The sequence below is a fragment of the Labrus mixtus genome, chromosome 14 (genome assembly GCF_963584025.1).
Source record: "Labrus mixtus chromosome 14, fLabMix1.1, whole genome shotgun sequence".
NCBI lineage: Eukaryota > Metazoa > Chordata > Actinopteri > Labriformes > Labridae > Labrus > Labrus mixtus.
The window spans coordinates 3444929-3457638 of record NC_083625.1 but is presented as its reverse complement, the minus strand read 5'-3'; the positions used below and the strand labels follow the sequence as shown (position 1 = coordinate 3457638).

At 41.6% G+C, this 12710-nt stretch overlaps 1 protein-coding gene across 1 annotated transcript in view; it reads left to right on the top strand.

Annotated features, from left to right (window-relative positions):
• Window positions 1-2568: 2568 nt before the first annotated feature.
• The window catches only part of capn5b (calpain 5b), a 61233-nt gene continuing 51091 nt past the window's right edge, over window positions 2569-12710 (top strand). Inside the window, exon 1 of the mRNA XM_061056131.1 lies at window positions 2569-2756. The gene's annotated coding sequence lies outside the window, so the exon portion shown is untranslated. The remainder of the gene's footprint in view (window positions 2757-12710) is intronic.

The window sequence follows — 12710 nt, the reverse complement described above, 5'->3', positions numbered from 1 at the left end:
TACAAGTTCAGTGACACACCATTCAGTGTTTCTAGCTCTCGTATGATATTATATCGTGCAAACATATTTATCACATATTTATGTTGGATTTCTTTGATGATGATAAAACTGAATATAAGTGCAATGCTCTCGATTAAAAATGTAAAAGCAACAAGTGGCTTGGATTTCCCTCATGGCAGCAGAGAAAGGATGGTAGACTTTTCGTTTTTTTTGCAAATTAGTAGAAATAGGGGTGCAGTTGGCCTAGCGGTTATCAACATGGCAACCGTGTGTTCGATGCCGACAACGGCTCCTCTGCTGTGTGTCATTCCCCCACTCTCTCCTCCCTACATTTCCTGATTCTCTTCAGCTGTCTTCTCTAATAAAGGCAAAAAGGCCCAACACTATCTTTTAAAAAAAAGTTAGTATAATTAGTGTGTACCTTTTTATACACAGGTATTTATTGCACACAAAAAATAAATCGAAGAGGCTCATGTTTGGGACAATTGTGGTAAGGGTAAAAAAAAAACCTGTTAAAAAAAAAGTTATTTTTTAATTGTTTTTTCCCTCCACATTTCCACAGTTTAATTATCACAACTAAAGGGTCGTATGAAAAAAACACACATACTGCTAAATTATGCAGGACATTATAAATAAAATCTTGAATTATTTGAAGTGAAGCAGTTTATTTTGCGCCATTATAAAAATGTTAAACAGCTACCTTAATGTTAAAGCTTGATGGACTTAGTTCAGAGCAAATCTTGATCAACATTGTCAACATTTTAGAAACGTTTATCATTTGTTGATACCATGTGACGTGTTTGAAAACGGTAAATACGTTTATGTACCAAAAAATGTTTTCAATGTTTTTCTGTAATTTACATTTTTTTTTAGTTAGTCTAAAAACAAGAAATTACTAAAGTTGCCATGGTAACGAAACACATATCGATTTTTTTTCTAGTATCAAAGTTTAAATTGTGACTTCCATAGTCTTTATGTAACGTTGATCAGACAGTGTTTCGGGTTCATTTAAAAAAAAAAAAAATAGCTTACACATTTATTTATTTATTTAATTTATTTTTCAAGCAGAAATAAAAAAATATATATTTTTCAGTTAGGATCTTCTCAGGAGTTACGCAGAGGCAGCGTGGAAACAGGGAGGCTGTAATTAGGTGGATAGTTTTGCCTTAATTGCAGCATATTGCATCCTCTTGTTATTTGTGACAAAGGGGATTACAGCGGGCCTCTTAACTGTGCGCATGCGCAGTCTGCAGCAATCCCCTTGCCTTCAACCTCCACCTCCTCCACCCCACCCACCCCGAATCCGCGCGCAGCCTCCTCTCGCGGTTGAGCTGAGGACCGGTGTCATTTACTGAGCATGACTTCCTGTTCATACCTTCAAAATAAAACATCACAAATCATACAAACAAAATCATCATACCACTTCATAACCCTTAATAACCTTTAAAACATGAAAAATGTCACCTTTCCCATTCAATTTAATTTAATTTGTAATTTATAAATAACTTTATATATCACAAACAGATTTTTCTGCCACTTTGTGTTGATTGAAATTATATAATAAGATACATTATTCAACAGTTTGTTATGACCCAACTTTTTCTGATTGGACAAGAGGCTTTCTATGACTGCTGCTATACAGTACAACATGACTAAGACAAAGTGTGTATTACTCCTATTCTGAATAATGTAAGTTCACATTACATCAGACCGAGTTTGATAATATTTATGTTTTTAAACATAAATATCATTATCCTTTAGTTAAGACACAATAAAGCCTAGACAACTACTTGTATATAATTGGTTTCATTTCTAATTATTATTTATATCTCTATTTTACTAGATAGCCTGTTTTACAAATATGTATCTAAATTGTAACTGTAATTGAGTGTGAATTTAAGAGCAGAGACATCTACGGTGGCTGGGAAGTGCAAAGCAAAACGTGTTCTGCCACTTGAAAATTTGTCTAAGCGAGTGTAAAAATGTTTCACATCTTGTAAATAAGTTTTTTCGTTGGTAATAATGTTTTGGTTTTATACGATGGAGGATTAGGGCCACGTTAAAAAAAAAAAATAAAAAAATTTCGAGATTAAACTCGTAAATTTACGACTTTATTCTCGTAAATTTACGACTTTATTCTCGTAAATTTACGACTTTATTCTCGTAAATTTACGAGTTTAATCTCGTAAATTTACGACTTTATTCTCGTAAATTCACGAGTTTAATCTCGTAAATTTAGAACTTTAATCTCGAAATTTAATTAAATTTTTTAACATGGCCCTAATCCTCCGTCGTAGTTTTGTTTAATAAAAAATGTTTTTTTAAATGTAAATTTGTCTCAAATTTTGTAAAAGTGATTCACACTTTGTAATCTTGCTTTGCACTTCCCAGTCACCGTAGACATTTATTCCAAATCCTCATCATTAGAAAACTGCCTAATAAATCTGCTAAGTTTTTGTTTTGTTTTCTAGACAAGTGCTCTTTTATTTTGTTAACTGGAAATACACAGCTTCCGGTTTCCCCCTCGTCTCCTCCGGCCAGCTTGACGCGGCTCGCTCGGGTGAGGAGAGGAGAGGAGAGAGGAGAGAGGAGAGCTCCGTCAGCGGACCAGGCAGGGGAAGAGCGGTGGTGAGGATTCCCAGCAGCCCCCAGGAGAGAGCGAGCCGGGCCGGCTGGACCCCCCCCAACCCCCCCCCCACCCCGGAGGAGGACCCGAGAGAGAACCACGTTGCCACGGGAGAGAGGCCTCAGATCAGGTAACCCGCGCTAAACAGGCAAACCGGATCAGACTGCTTCCCGGGCGGGCAGGTGAAACGGGGCTTGCCGGAGATGGAGAGGCGGCGGTCGGCTGCAGCTTGTTAAATCTCAGGAGATCCGAGATCCTATTACTTACTGATTTATACGGCCTGTGTGTGTGCGGGGTGGCTGAGCTGATAGCGTGAGGTGAGGGTGGAGGGGGGGTTAAAGGAAATATTTATCAAACCACCGTGTTGTAGCCTACTGATGTAAAATGGACTATATATCGGATATCACAGCCATTGTTCCTGCCTTTGCTCCTATTTATAGTCAGCTGGACTTGTTTACATATTTATTATGAAGCATGCTTTTAGCTGGCTTAATGTAAAAAGGTCTTCATCACATCTGATTTATTCAAATTATTTGAATGCACATCAGGCAACAGTTGCCTTTTAGTCCTATATGGAAGCCATATCTGAGAATAACAACATCAGTGGAGCATTCAAGAGCAGTGATGTCTGCAGGCACATGCTTGAAAAAAACACCTTTAAAAAAAAAAAACAACACACAGCTCTCACTAAATAACAACATCATGCACACACAGTGGCTCACACTGGACTGTTTAAAGCGGCTGGTATAGTTGTGTTGTTGTTCATCAGGGACTTAGTTAGTGTGCTCTTGAGTCATGTTTTGTTGCCGCTGTTTTCCTCCGCATCAAGAGCGATGAATTAATAATTTGCAGGAATGTGTTGTTCTGCAGAGCACCAAGAGAGGGGAATGAATGCACATTAACAGTCTTATGCCCCCCCAACCCCCAACCCCCATGTGTGCACGCTCCAGTTTAGGCTTCATGCCAGGCGTAATGTTCTGAAAAGTGGGGGTCTTGAGACTCCCTGGCAGGGTCTATTCGGGGGGGTTTTCTACGGGGGTCTAAAATCAATAGAAATGACCAACAGTGGCTGATTTAATCGCAGATTTGATCCTCACATGTTCACTCTTAAACGTATATATAGTCCGAGTTAATGCTGAATTATTCCTCTTTCTTCTCGACTTGATCTTCACTGGAGACCCGATCTAAATCTCCATCCTGGGCTCTTGAAAAAAGATGAAAAACCAATGCATTACTTTTTTTTACATGACTCCAGTAAAGGCATAGCAACCACCACATTTATTCTTAAAGCCAATAAAGTAGTTTCTATCTCGGTATATTGTTGACCGCCTCTTTTTGATCATTTCTTGTAAGAGCTGCTTCATCGGGGCTGTTTGAATGTACAGAAGAAAAAGTGAAGAAAATGGACGTGTGAGGGGGGATTGTGAGCAGAGAGAGAGAGAGAGAGAGAGAGAAGTGACTTGCAGTGTAAGTGTCGTATGTCATGGCCAAGCCTACAGTAAACTGGCAGCAGGAGAAGTAGATACTGCAGAGAGGAGATCACGATGCTATGGAGGAGGAGGACGGGAGGCCGGGATAGCCCTCCTCCTCCTCCCTGATGCAGGAGGAGAGTGGTGCGGGGGGGTTGTGTTGTGGGGGTGGATGAGGGATCTGGTGCACCCTCCCTTCCTTCTTCTTCTTCCCTCTCTCTCTCTCTCTCTCTCTCTTGTCCTCCGTTGTATACTGGTGCATTATACTGCTCACTGTTCACTTCTCGGAGTGTAATCAGTCTGTCAGCAGAAGCAGACTCAATCAGTCACTCCACCCCTCCACCCCTCCACCCCTCCACCACCCAACAACGACAACACCCCCCCCCCCCCTCCCTGAACACACTCTACACCCTGATCTCTGACCAGAATCTGCCGCTGCCCCGCTGTGCACCGTAATGAGGTGACACAGCTTGGTGAGCAGTTATAATCATGATATCTAATCAGAGAAGAGGAGATACTGTTTTCCTCGACAACAATGTGCAGCCGTGTTTTCCTTTGGTTTCTGTTTTTTGCCCAGCCTAATATTTTGCACCACATCTTTCACATCATAAGATCCCACCTCTGGATGTTTTTTTCCTTTGCTTCTCTTAGTGTGAGTTGAAACATAGCGTGCTTTACATCTGGATTGGAATGGTCCCTCAAGAGGAAACTAACTAGCCTAGAGTCACTAGCAACAGCATACAGAGAATAATACAGTTAAAGTAACAGGCTGTTCTTTTTATAGCTGTGAGAAAGAGGGGGGGGGCTGTTTAAGTGTAGGTTGGCTGTATGTTATCCTCAAATATAAGTAGATTTGGCTTTTCCTCTGACCACTTGATTTGGTCTAAAGGAGGGTCTGCTGCCTGGTCTCTTTCCCTGCTGCAGCACAGGAGCTGTCCATGGTGCTGCTCAGTCAGTGCGCTCCATGTGGCCGTGTGTGAGTGCTGTCCAATGGGCGCGCTGATACGTTCTCTGTGTGAGTGCTGTCCAATGGGAGCGCTCATACGTTCTCTGTGTGAGTGCTGTCCAATGGGAGCGCTGATACGTTCTCTGTGTGAGTGCTGTCCAATGGGAGCGCTCATACGTTCTCTGTGTGAGTGCTGTCCAATGGGAGCGCTCATACGTTCTCTGTGTGAGTGCTGTCCAATGGGACCGCTCATACGTTCTCTGTGTGAGTGCTGTCCAATGGGAGCGCTCATACGTTCAATGGGAGCGCTGATACGTTCTCTGTGTGAGTGCTGTCCAATGGGAGCGCTGATACGTTCTCTGTGTGAGTGCTGTCCAATGGGAGCGCTGATACGTTCTCTGTGTGAGTGCTGTCCAATGGGAGCGCTGATATGTTCTCTGTGTGAGTGGTGCAAACTCAGGTCCAGCCTCCTCCATCTCGCCCCTGCTTTACACACACCGCTTATAGGCTGCAATCAGGTGTGTTCATCCAATCAGGACCCTCTATAACAAAGACATCTAGGACCGCTCTGTACTTTTACAATAATGTACAGTCTTACTTGGTCGGGCACTTTAAACATTCTCAGCTGGTACAGTCTCACTTTGAAGACGTTCAGACTGAACTGTAAGAAGTGTCCACAAATCGTCTCCATGACGACGTTGAGACGAGATGGAACAGCGCCCTCTATGTGATCAAAAGTAAAACCCTTAAACTTCAGTTTAAAAGATTTAATTTGAAAAAACCCTGGCAGTTGTTGCTGCTTCCTGTTTGTCTGCAAAGTCAGCAAAAAGCAATGCCGGGTTCACTACAGCTTTGTGTAAACCTTAAGCATCAATAATAACACAAGTAAATATTTATTTTAAAATATCAGAATCGGTACATACTTATTGGAATCGGATCAGAACTGAAAAAAAAGTGGATCGTGCATATCTGATAAAAAGATGGAATAAAGGATTGGAAATTCATTGCTACTCATTATTGGGGCTCAATGAGCGGACGTATTGATGGTTCATTTAGTTGGTGAAGGATAGTTTAGACCAGTGGTTCCCAAAGTGGGGGTCTGGACCCCGAGGTTGGGTCGCCAGCCACCAAGATGGGGGTCGCGAGATGCCTTCCATAAAAAATTAAAAATCATTTAAAAGTATATATTTTTACCCATTTTTGTAAATATACAAAAAGTAGTCCAGTGTTATATAAGACAGAATCATGAAGTGAAATCAAATCAAATGAATGTGTAAATTCTTTATAGTTTTTAGGCTGTTGTATTATTTTGAGTTACTAGTTTTTGGATAGGTTTATTAGTGTGTGCGTGGCTGTCACCTTAAAGAACAGTGGGGGGTCCCCAGTTTGTGTCACCCTCATTTTGGGGGTCACGACCTGACAAGTTTGGGAACCCCTGGTTTAGACAGTCCAGTTTATAAATCAAATAATGATGTTTTAGAATAAAGATTCTTCTCCTCACCCTGCAGGAGTGTCACTTCATGGCCCCTTCTTAGCAACATGTTTTTGCTTTTTCCCCTTTCTGCTCCTGCACGCCGTCTGTACATGTCACTACTTGTTGCAGCTAACACACACAGTGGTGTCACCGAGTGGTGCTTGTTAGCCGTGTTATCGGTGCGGCGGCCAAATCTGCCGACGCACAGTTTTAATAACTCTGTGGTTTCTGCAGCCAGACCCGAAGCAACTGAATGAAATGAATGTTGACATCCTCAGATGAGCGCTGACACCTGCTCAGGAAGGATAGCATAGCAAAAATAAAGAAATCTAAATCAACTTTCTGCATCACTTGTGTCAGTGTTCTGTCCTGAAGCTCATAGGAGGGTCTGGACTGGGTCTGGGTCTGGGTCTGGGTCTGTGTCTGGACTGGGTCTGTTTGTTTATCAGCACTGCTTTAGTCTCTCACTTCACAAGATTGTCAGACTTGTAATACTGCTCCGTAAACAGTGGATGAAACATTGAGGACAAAGCTTAGCGGAGTCACAAATGAGCAGAGAGAGTAAGCATCATGAATTATTTGTCATCTCGGATCAACACGTTGGAGTTTTGAAGTGTAGCCGATGATTAACACACGCTACTACAAACACTGCATCACACACTGTATTATATTATTCTGCACCGCAGCGTTCCCCGGTCTGTTGGAAAAGGCCGCTTCTACACCGGCTCCTCGGAGTATTGATCATTGATTGATCGGCTTTTTTCCCCCTGCAGCTCCTCACCTCTCTGCTGCAGGAGCTGTCGTCTCTGAATCATGACTCTTTTGTTTCGGGGAGCCGAGCTGCATCATCTGCCAGTCATGAATTATTTTTACTGTCATTTCGTCCTCAGCGGACACTTTCCACCTCCGCTCACTTCTGCCCGGCAACAGATCGTTTGTCGTACTGCTGTCACTCTTTGTTAACGAGCTCTTCAGTTGCTTTAGGTTTTCTCTCTGACTCCCTTTCTCTGCATCTTCTTTGTACGCCTACTGTGCAGTAAATTGAGTCACTTTTTTTGTTGTTTGGGATTCTGTAAGTAAGAAGTATTAATTTCAAGATTAGCAACAGAGCATGAGTAACCACGTCCACCTAGCTCGCCGCCATATCCGGAAGTCGCTGCTGTCGCTCTTTATTCATTGACTTTGTTTTAATTGTACTCTCGACATCATTGTAAATGAGGGCTTGTCCTCTATGATTTCTCGAGACTGAATAAAGGTAAAATGAAAATTAATGTTGAATGTTGAATGGCTTTGCTCCAAACAAAAACAGCCTCAAATGCTGAGCGCCAAAAGAGCGGGATCAGGCTTCAAAAGTACAAAAAAATCTACTGTATTAGAGCAGAAAAAGTACTGACTTACTGCCAACTTCCACATTTTCTGTACCCGCTGCAACGCCGTTGTTTTGCTCCGTTGGACGGCGTGCTCCCTGCCCCACTGGGACCGTCTCTTAAGCGTGAGAGAAAAACGTGCAAACATGTTGTTTTGTCTTTTTCTGAGGTTGCGTTGTTGTTCGTTTGGTGCCTGTTTTGACGTCATGTTGATAAAGTGATGAAACTGCAATCATGAGTCTGGATGTAGTGTTTTATTTTGAAATTGCCCGGACGCTCTGCACGTTTTACTTGTCCGACTTCCTGTCCGAGTCGATCTATTCCGTCCTGCTTGACATGCTTGCAGCGGGCTCCGTCCGTTTTTGTTTTGTAGTTTTTATTTCAGTGTTAGCTTGAACAGTGCTTTGCGGTGAGCAGTGGGCGTGTCCTCCATCTTGTTCTGCGTAGTGCTGCTCGTACTTCAGATTGAGTCAACATGCTCATGCTTTATTCTAGTTGATGATGAATCCTTCTGGTATGGTGACAGTACTCAGGATCAGCTGATATGCAGGTTTAGCTAATCAGTAATATCGGCCGATATTAGCATTTCAAATGACGATCAGTATTTTATCACAGATATGCCCGATTTTACTCGATTCATTCACCTGCATTTCATTTGAGTTTCAGTGTATTACACTAGCGGTTCTCTTTCACCAGTAGAGGGCGCTATATGGATTACAACAAGCATCGTCACTCTCCAGAGTGTGAAGCTCGTACATGCACAGTTACTCTTCTGTTGAGTCACCATCTTGTCTTCTGTTTCTCTTTTCCACAAATGTTTGATAACTTCATTTAAAGGATAAATTCAATAAATGTGTTTTTCTAAATCTGTAAAGATCGAACATAGATCACAGAAAGATATCGGCCGATATATCGGTATGTCGGTATCGGCCCCAAAGTTCCCGCATCGGTCGAGCACTTATCAGTATTTGGTGGGAAGAGACGACAAAGGAACATTTCTGGTGATGGAATAACTTGGTATGATAAAAAATGGGGCTGCCATCTTTCCAACATCCTCTCTCTCTGAACCATCTTTTGTCTCTTTTGTGTCTTTATTGTTCATTATCTCATGAACGTAATGAACATTCAGGCCACTTAGAGCCACCTCCCGGCTAATAGAATCACTTCTATCTCCTGTGGTTTTCGTCGCGGACCCACACTTCCTGTAGCGTAGGCGTCTTCTTATTCAATTTTCCAACTTATTCCTTTCATTAGTTCGCCATCTGTTTTGCTCTCCCACTCGTAGGAGAGCTGAAATCTTATATTATCACAGGTCATGTTTTGTTCTCGAATGCAGTCCAACTACATTTCCCACATAAAGCATGCTAGTGCCCAGCGCCCACACAGAAATATGTCAAAGTGTTGCACCTTGGCTTGTGCAATGCAACTTAAAGAAGTAATGTCATCAAACTAATATCAAGGAACTTTAACTATTTACATATTTAATCTTTGTGAGATGTTTTTGTCACAGCTCAGAGATGTTGACGCGGTTTAGAAATGCATTCTTTAAAACCTGTGATCAACGACAATTTAACACAACTGTGGTACAGATGGCTATTTATGCAAATTTAAAAAAAAGAAGTTAAATAATGAAACAGGTAATGTTTTAAATTCTCTACATCACACACATCACGTCAAGCACGGATAACTTTGAATTAGAGCGGAGGCGTATGGCATCCCGAGACGCTGCACACTCTGTGAGACGTGGACGTCATTTTTAAAATTGATTAGTTCTAAATGAATTAATCATAACAGGAACACAATACCTCCCCGCCCTCAACACAACATGTCAGACAAGCCAACACAGACTCGTTCCAGCCTCTGTGTGCGAAAAGAGCCGTACAGGAGGTCAGACTGTATAATTCACCGGGCTGCCGATTACCTTCTGCTTACTGATCAAACCTGCAAATACTTCATGGTTTTCTTAATTACTCCATTTATATATCACAGGAAAATCTGCCGATTAAAGAGTCGGCTCTCGTCAGCTATGAGGAAAAAGAGGTTTTATGAAACTACAAAGAGGGAAAGGTTTCAGTGACTTTGAGCTGGTTCGTAAGTTTGAGTGTTTTGGTTTGATTTCAGCAGCTTGAATCTGAATTCAGTGAGAACGGAGATACTAAAATCAAATGTGTAAGGACCACATATTTTTCTCAGGAGGTGACGGAGACTGACATTGTTATGAAGGTTTTAAAATGAGGATTTATCTACTGTAACTTTACCACTTAGTTTTGAACTGTCGTTTTTAGCCCCGACCGATTTTTGATTTTTGGGGCCGATACAGATATGGGTATTAGGGAGAGAGAAAAAATCTGATACCGATATATCAGCCGATATCTTTCTTATATCCTTTTTTGTATCTGTAGAGATAGATACAGATATACACATCCATGCAGTTATCAAACACTTGTGGAAAAGATATAAAATGAAGACAAGATGGTCACTCAACTGGAAAGTAACGCAGCATGTACATGCATCACCGCTTGAAACTCTGGAGAGTGATGATGCTTGTTGTAATCTATGTAGCGCCCTCTACTGGTGACAGACAACTTCTAGTGTATTACAATGAATGTCAAATAAAATGCTGTTTGACTGGTGAATAAATCTACTCATATCTGCGATTAAATTAGCCGATATCGATAGTTACTGGATAAGCTAATATTGACCGATATTATCAGCTGGCCGATTAATCGGTCGGGCTCTAGTCATTTTAAAAGTTTCGTAGTTTGTCATGTTTGACAAAAGGGTTTATTTTCTTGGGGTGGCTAGAAACAAATATATTTGAACCAGACGTTAGACCTGCAGAGGAGCAAAGCTTTCATCAGCGTCGAAGGCTTTGCGTAGAAAAGCGTCCATTTTTGATCTGTTCGCTGCTTCTCTACCGAGATAAAACATACTTTAAAGGCTTTATATGTGATTTTTTGATCCAGCAGATGTCGCCCTTGAGCACCAGCATGAAACCAAAACAACTCGCGCTGCATTGTTGTGTTAGCATGCTAATGCTAGCGATCTTTATTATGCTCGTATCTTCACATGTAAATTTACCTGAAATGAGCGTGATCTAGAAACACAGTTAAGCAGCGAGTACAGTATGTTATTCTTCTTTTCTCTAGTCCCTCAATTAAACAACTTTTATACGTGAGGGGAGGAGTCAGCCGGCTGTCCTGGCGATGTAAACAAAGTGAAGATAGGACTCTGAAAACATCACAGACAGTGGGACTCGGGTGTTACACCCATTGTAGACAGTCATGACTCACAGAGTTATTTTCAGAGGAGATACTTGATTTATATTATATTTAAGTGTGAAAAATCACATATAAAGACTTTAAAGGACATTTAGTGTGCTGACTCTTCTGTTTTCTTTTTCTTCTGTTGTTGCAACAACAGCACATCAAAGCCGTACCACAAACACAAGCGAGGAGTTAAGTTCATTGACTAGAATTAGCTGAGATGACCTCAAGCAGTCAAAGTCTCTATGTTCTTAATTATGCCTACAAGCCTATTAGGCCTTTAATATCATTTATATAACAGCTGTGGTGTCCAATAAATTCATCCCATGTGGTTTACATGAAAAGAGGATCATAGAGACCAAACTAGGTTTTTTCACCTGGCAGTAAACATGTTAAATTCTGCTGTAAAGTCGGGCTGTTTGCATCTGGATGTATGGGGAGTGACTTGCTTTTGGAGGGCTCCAAGTGGCCATTCATGAATCTTCAGCTCTTTGGATAATTTGAGATCGAAGTTGTTTTTCAGACTACAACGTTGGCAGGCTTGATTTAGATTCATTGCATGGTCAGAAACATGAATTGAATGCTAAAATTGCTCCTCGTCTTGCTGGATGTGTAACTAGGCAACTATTAGCTGACGTGTTTTCCATAATGGGAGATTTCACATCAGTTAATGGATTTTCTAGCTCGTCGTAATTGTCCGAGCTCCCCCCTAATCGGGGAACATTACAATTCCTCAGATCATTTCGACGTTATACTGTCGATATACTGTGTTTATCATTCAGTAAACTCTATGATTTCACAGCAGCAGTGAAGGCATCCAGTGCAGCAGCTTTCTCAGGATTGGTTCTCTCTGCAGGTTTAGGCTGTTGGCCGTCCACAGAGGCCAGATGACAGCATGGTTTCCCCCCATCGCAGTCACGAGCCAAGACACCAGGCCATCTGTCGGATTTAGCTTCCAACTGCGACCTCCTCGCTCCCCCCAGGAATTTACTTTATCACTCGCTCAAGAGTCGTCGAGCTTGTTTTAACGCTTCTGAATCCGAGTTAATGGATATTTCCTTTAATTAAAGTCACAGACTGAGTAGACTGACGCCTTTAGAGAGGATAAAAACAATGAAAAAACACAAGAGTTGTTTGACCTTAGCCCTAAAATGCATCAGGACGATTGAAGAGATCTTCTTCTTATACTTTTTAACCATTACGATTAGTGGTTTCTTTGAGAGTGTGACGTGTATCATTGGAGCTCAGCTTGTGTTGCGCTGCCTGTTTTCACATCAACATATCACACGAGTCCATTGAAAGAAATTGGATCTCTCTGAATGTCAGGAAAACTCAGCTTCCTGTGCCTTTGGGTTAATTATGTCTGAAAGGTAGAGTAGTTAGATTTCAAGCTGCTCCTGTCGTCCTTTATTTTTGGCACCCGTCCATTTTCTGTTCCCTCCATTTTCCCCAGATAATAGATATCATTGAGCACCGCTGGAAGGTGAGCAGGTCAGCTCAGCCCAATTAACAAAATACTTAATTTGAAAGTGCTGCTTGGTGCTAAGGTGGCATTTAAAGAC